This window comes from Gasterosteus aculeatus, unplaced genomic scaffold (genome assembly GCF_964276395.1).
Source record: "Gasterosteus aculeatus unplaced genomic scaffold, fGasAcu3.hap1.1 HAP1_SCAFFOLD_25, whole genome shotgun sequence".
Lineage (NCBI taxonomy): Eukaryota > Metazoa > Chordata > Actinopteri > Perciformes > Gasterosteidae > Gasterosteus > Gasterosteus aculeatus.
In genome coordinates this window covers 190,001-197,500 of record NW_027554884.1, presented here as the reverse complement: position 1 = coordinate 197,500, position 7,500 = coordinate 190,001, and positions in this window count along the sequence as shown.

Genomic DNA, 7,500 nt, shown 5'->3' with positions numbered 1-7,500 from the left:
TGCCCGGAACGAGGCTCCGGTTCGTTCACCCTCGCCACTGTCCGAGGGCGTCCGAAAATACTGAGGTCTGAGTCGGATCCAAAACGCACAAACGTCGGTCCTCACTCCTGGAGGCCTATGTTTCTAAAAACCAGGTTTCTGAAATCTGCGACCTGGTGGCCCAGTGATGTCGGCTACAACTTTTTTTTTCCAGTCCGCTCAAAATTCTCCAGGCATTTTCTGAGCTTTCCTTCACATAGTCCGACTTTTACTTAGTTTCTGACGGAGCCAAAAAAGTCCGGGTTTTTTTGCCCTCCTTATCGTCCCGACTGGAAACTTTAACTTCGTATTTTAAGTCAGAAAATTAAAGTCCTTTTCATCCAGGAGACCGACCCTTCCTGCAAAGCGTCCCAAATGGTCCTTCGTCGTCGGATATCTGTCGGGAAATACCGCTCCATGGAACTGTTTATTTCATCCATCCACTGCACCTGCTGTTCTGACATCAGCATCCGAGAATAGTGTCCCGTACTGGGACATGGTCTGGCATATCCCGCTCTCTGGAACTCTGTATTCATCCATGCGTTACACCTGCTGTTCTGACATCAGCATCCGAGAATAGTGTGCCGTTATGGGACATGGTCTGGGATCTCCTGCTCTATGGAACTGTTTACTTCATCCATCCACTGCACCTGCTGTTCTGCCATCAGTGTCCGACAATAGCGCTTCATCATCGGATAACTGCCGTGAGATACCGCTCTCTGGAACTGTTTCTTTCATCCATCCACCGCACCTGCTGTTCTGCCATCAGTGTCCGACAACAGCGCTTCTTCATCGGATATCAGCCGGGATCTCACGCTCTCTGGAACTGTTTATTTCATCCATCCACCGCACCTGCTGTTCTGACATCAGCATCCGAGAATAGTGGCCCGTACTGGGACATGGTCTGGGATCTCCCGCTCCATGGAACTGTGTTCTGTTTATTTCCTTCATCCACTGCACCTGCTGTTCTGACATCAGCATCCGAGAATAGTGTCCCGTACTGGGACATGGTCTGGGATATCCCGCTCTCTGGAACTATGTTCTGATTATTTCCTTCATCCACTGCACCTGCAGTTCTGACATCAGCATCCGAGAATAGTGTCCCGTACTGGGACATGGTCAGGGATCTCCCACTGTCTGGAACTGTGTATTCATCCATCCGCTGCACCTGCTGTTCTGCCATCAGTGTCCGTGAACAGTGTCCCGTACTGGGACATGGTCTCGCATATCCCGCTCTCTGGAACTATGTTCTGATTATTTCCTTCATCCACTGCACCTGCTGTTCTGCCATCAGTGTCCGACAACAGCGCTTCATCATCGGATAACTGCCGTGAGATACCGCTCTCTGGAACTGTTTCTTTCATCCATCCACCGCACCTGCTGTTCTGCCATCAGTGTCCGACAACAGCGCTTCTTCATCGGATATCAGCCGGGATCTCACGCTCTCTGGAACTGTTTATTTCATCCATCCAGTGCACCTGCCGTTCTGCCATCAGTGTCCGAGAACAGTGCTTCTTCATCGGATATCAGCCGGGATCTCACGCTCTCTGGAACTGTTTCTTTCATCCATCCACCGCACCTGCTGTTCTGCCATCAGTGTCCGACAACAGCGCTTCATCATCGGATATCTGCCGTGAAATACCGCTCTCTGGAACTGTTTCTTTCATCCATCCACCGCACCTGCTGTTCTGCCATCAGTGTCCGACAATAGCGCTTCTTCATCGGATATCAGCCGGGATCTCACGCTCTCTGGAACTGTTTATTTCATCCATCCAGTGCACCTGCCGTTCTGCCATCAGTGTCCGAGAACAGTGCTTCTTCATCGGATATCAGCCGGGATCTCACGCTCTCTGGAACTGTTTCTTTCATCCATCCACCGCACCTGCTGTTCTGCCATCAGTGTCCGACAACAGCGCTTCATCATCGGATAACTGCCGTGAAATACCGCTCTCTGGAACTGTTTATTTCATCCACCGCACCTGCTGTTCTGCCATCAGTGTCCGACAACAGCGCTTCATCATCGGATAACTGCCGTGAAATACCGCTCTCTGGAACTGTTTATTTCATCCACCGCACCTGCTGTTCTGCCATCAGTGTCCGACAACAGCGCTTCATCATCGGATATCTGCCGTGAAATACCGCTCTCTGGATCTGCTCTGTTCTGGCAGGTAATCAGGGAGATTTTAAGTAGATGAGTGTCCGGGAATAGTGCACTGCACTCGGGCAGGTCACGCCGCGTAACCCGCCCCATATCCCGGTTCCCGAACCCGCTTTTCCGCCCAAAGTTGTCCGAAGATGCTTAGGCCCAGCTGGGGAACGCTCCCCACGAAGCCCGGGTCTCAGCCCTGGAGCCCTGTGTTTCCGAAAACCAGGTTTCTGAAATCTGCGACCTGGTGGCCCAGTGATGTCAGCTGGAACTTTTTTTTTTCCGGTCCGCTCAAAATTCTCCAGGGGATTTTAGGGCTTTGCGCCACATATTCCGACTTTTACTTAGTTTCTGACGGAGCCAAAAAAGTCCGGGTTTTTTTGCCCTCCTTATCGTCCCGACTGGAAACTTTAACTTTTTTTTTAAGTCAGAAAATTAAAGTCTTTTTCATCCAGGAGACCGACCCTTCCTTCAAAGCGTCCCAAGTGGTCCTTCGTCATCGGATATCTGTCGGGAAATACCGCTCCATGGAACTGTTTATTTCATCCATCCGCTGCACCTGCTGTTCTGCCATCAGTGTCCGACAATAGCGCTTCTTCATCGGATATCTGCCGGGATCTCACGCTCTCTGGAACTGTTTAATTCATCCATCCACTGCACCTGCTGTTCTGACATCAGCATCCGAGAATAGTGTCCCGTACTGGGACATGGTCTGGGTTCTGCCGCTCTCTGGAACTCTGTATTCATCCATGCGGTACACCTGCTGTTCTGCCATCAGTGTCCGTGAACAGTGATTCTTCATCGGATATCAGCCGGGATCTCACGCTCTCTGGAACTGTTTAATTCATCCATCCACTGCACCTGCTGTTCTGACATCAGCATCCGAGAATAGTGTCCCGTACTGGGACATGGTCTGGGATATCCCGCTCTCTGGAACTATGTTCTGATTATTTCCTTCATCCACTGCACCTGCTGTTCTGCCATCAGTGTCCGACAACAGCGCTTCATCATCGGATAACTGCCGTGAAATACCGCTCTCTGGATCTGCTCTGTTCTGGCAGGTAATCAGGGAGATTTTAAGTAGATGAGTGTCCGGGAATAGTGGGCCGTTCTGGGACTTGGTCTGGGATATCACGCTCTCTGGAACTATGTTCTGTTTATTTCCTTCATCCAGTGCACCTGCTGTTCTGCCATCAGTGTCCGACAATAGCGCGCCGTTCTGGGACTTGGTCTGGGATATCCCGCTCTCTGGAACTATGTTCTGTTTATTTCCTTCATCCAGTGCACCTGCTGTTCTGCCATCAGTGTCCGACAATAGCGCGCCGTTCTGGGACTTGGTCTGGGATATCCCGCTCTCTGGAACTATGTTCTGTTTATTTCCTTCATCCAGTGCACCTGCTGTTCTGCCATCAGTGTCCGACAATAGCGCGCCGTTCTGGGACTTGGTCTGGGATATCACGCTCTCTGGAACTACGTTCTGTTTATTTCCTTCATCCAGTGCACCTGCTGTTCTGCCATCAGTGTCCGACAATAGCGCGCCGTTCTGGGACATGGTCTGGGATCTCCCGCTGTCTGGAACTGTGTGTTCATCCATACGTTACACCTGCTGTTCTGACATCAGCATCCGAGAATGGTGTGCCGTTCTGGGACATGGTCTGGGATATCACGCTGTCTGGAACTGTGTGTTCATCCGTCCACTGCACCTGCTGTTCTGACATCAGCATCCGAGAATAGTGCCCCGTACTGGGACATCAGCCAGGACGCACCGCCGTCATCTCGTTCGTTCGCTCAGTCATCCATCCACGAAAGCTACCGATCAGCCACAGTGCCCGGAATGATGCCTCCTGCCGGGGTAGCGTCCGCTTGCTCCCCGACAGCCAGTTCTGCATGAGGCTCCGGTTCTTCCACCCCCGCCACTCTCCGAGGGTGTCCGAAAATACTGAGGTCTGAGTCGGATCCGAACCGCACAAACGCCGGTCTTCACGACTGGAGGCCTATGTTTCTAAAAACCGGGTTTCAGGAATCTGCGACCTGGTGGCCCAGTGATGTCAGCTGGAACTTTTTTTTTCCGGTCCGCTCAAAATTCTCCAGGCATTTTCTGAGCTTTCCTTCACATATTCCGACTTTTACTTAGTTTCTGACGGAGCCAAAAAAGTCCGGGTTTTTTTGCCCTCCTTATCGTCCCGACTGGAAACTTTAACTCCGTATTTTAAGTCAGAAAATTAAAGTCCTTTTCATCCAGGAGACCGACCCTTCCTTCAAAGTGTCCCATACAGTGCTTCGTCATCGGACATCGGCCGGGATCTCCCGCTCTCTGGAACTGTGTATTCATCCATGCGGTACACCTGCTGTTCTGCCATCACTGTCCGGGAATAGTGTGTCGTTCTGGGTCATGGTCTGGGATATCACGCTCTCTGGAACTCTTTATTCATCCATGCGGTACACCTGCCGTTCTGCCATCACTGTCCGGGAATAGTGTGTCGTTCTGGGACTTGGTCTGGGTTCTGCCGCTCTCTGGAGCTCTTTATTCATCCATCCACTGCACCTGCTGTTCTGCCATCACTGTCCGGGAATAGTGTGTCGTTCTGGGACTTGGTCTGGTCTCTGCCGCTCTCTGGAGCTCTGTATTCATCCATGCGGTACACCTGCTGTTCTGCCATCACTGTCCGGGAATAGTGTGTCGTTCTGGGACTTGGTCTGGGTTCTGCCGCTCTCTGGAGCTCTTTATTCATCCATGCGGTACACCTGCTGGTCTGCCATCACTGTCCGGGAACAGTGTGCCGTTCTGGGACTTGGTCTGGTCTCTGCCGCTCTCTGGAGCTGTTATTTTCCTCCATGCGGTACACCCACTGCTCTGCCATCACTGTCCGAAAATAGTGCTCCGAAATCGGGTAAGTCGCGCGGGGGGCCACCCCTGTATCTCGGCTCCAGGAGCGTCTTTCCGCCCGGGGCCTGGCCCACTATGCTTAGGTCCAGCTGGGGAACGCTCCCCCCGAAGCTCGGGGCCCTGTCCTGGAGATCTCTGTTTCCGAAAACCAGGTTTCTGAAATCTGCGACCTGGTGGCCCAGTGATGTGAGCTAAAAAAAAATTTATCGAAGCGATCTAAAAAAGCCCAGGCATTTTCTGGGCTTTCCTTCACATATTCCGACTTTTACTTAGTTTCTGACGGAGCCAAAAAAGTCCGGGTTTTTTTCGCTCCACATAGTCCCGACTGGAAACTTTAACTTTTTTTTTTTTCCATTATTTCACCCGCGGAGGTCCGCAAACACCTCCAGGGGCCCACAACGGCCGAATTAAGCCAGGAAAAAGACACCAGAACCCGGATCTCTCTACCAGACACCCCCAGAGCCCGGAACACGGACCCAAACACCTCCAGAGGCCCACAACGGCCGAATTGGACCCGGAAAAAGACGCCAGAACCCGGATCTCTTTACCAGACACCCCCAGAGCCCGGAACACGGACCCAAACACCTCCAGAGGCCCACAACGGCCGAATTAAACCCGGAAAAAGACACCAGAACCCGGATCTCTTTACCAGACACCCCCAGAGCCCGGAACACGGACCCAAACACCTCCAGAGGCCCACAACGGCCGAATTGGACCCGGAAAAAGACGCCAGAACCCGGATCTCTTTACCAGACACCCCCAGAGCCCGGAACACGGACCCAAACACCTCCAGAGGCCCACAACGGCCGAATTGGACCCGGGAAAAGACGCCAGAACCCGGATCTCTTTACCAGACACCCCCAGAGCCCGGAACTCGGACCCAAACACCTCCAGAGGCCCACAACGGCCGAATTGGACCCGGAAAAAGACGCCAGAACCCGGATCTCTTTACCAGACACCCCCAGAGCCCGGAACACGGACCCAAACACCTCCAGAGGCCCACAACGGCCGAATTGAACCCGGAAAAAGACGCCAGAACCCGGATCTCTTTACCAAACACCCCCAGAGCCCGGAACTCGGACCCAAACACCCCCAGAGGCCCACAACGGCCGAATTGAACCCGGAAAAAGACGCCAGAACCCGGATCTCTTTACCAGACACCCCCAGAGCCCGGATGAGCTCCACAAACACCTCCAGAGGCCCACAACGGCCGAATTGGACCCGGAAAAAGACGCCAGAACCCGGATCTCTTTACCAGGCACCCCCAGAGCCCGGATGAGCTCCACAAACACCTCCAGAGGCCCACAACGGCCGAATTGGACCCGGAAAAAGACGCCAGAACCCGGATCTCTTTACCAGACACCCCCAGAGCCCGGATGAGCTCCACAAACACCTCCAGAGGCCCACAACGGCCGAATTGGACCCGGAAAAAGACGCCAGAACCCGGATCTCTTTACCAGGCACCCCCAGAGCCCGGATGAGCTCCACAAACACCTCCAGAGGCCCACAACGGCCGAATCGAACCCGGAAAAAGACGCCAGAACCCGGATCTCTTTACCAGACACCCCCAGAGCCCGGAACTCGGACCCAAACACCTCCAGAGGCCCACAACGGCCGAATCGAACCCGGAAAAAGACGCCAGAACCCGGATCTCTTTACCAGACACCCCCAGAGCCCGGAACTCGGACCCAAACACCTCCAGAGGCCCACAACGGCCGAATCGAACCCGGAAAAAGACGCCAGAACCCAGGTCTCTTTACCAGACACCCCCAGAGCCCGGAACTCGGACCCAAACACCTCCAGAGGCCCACAACGGCCGAATCGAACCCGGAAAAAGACGCCAGAACCCGGATCTCTTTACCAGACACCCCCAGAGCCCGGAACTCGGACCCAAACACCTCCAGAGGCCCACAACGGCCGAATCGGACCCGGAAAAAGACGCCAGAACCCGGATCTCTTTACCAGACACCCCCAGAGCCCGGAACTCGGACCCAAACACCTCCAGAGGCCCACAACGGCCGAATTGAACCCGGAAAAAGACGCCAGAACCCGGATCTCTTTACCAGACACCCCCAGAGCCCGGATGAGCTCCACAAACACCTCCAGAGGCCCACAACGGCCGAATTGGACCCGGAAAAAGACGCCAGAACCCGGATCTCTTTACCAGGCACCCCCAGAGCCCGGATGAGCTCCACAAACACCTCCAGAGGCCCACAACGGCCGAATTGGACCCGGAAAAAGACGCCAGAACCCGGATCTCTTTACCAGACACCCCCAGAGCCCGGATGAGCTCCACAAACACCTCCAGAGGCCCACAACGGCCGAATTGGACCCGGAAAAAGATGCCAGAACCCGGATCTCTTTACCAGGCACCCCCAGAGCCCGGATGAGCTCCACAAACACCTCCAGAGGCCCACAACGGCCGAATTGGACCCGGAAAAAGACGCCA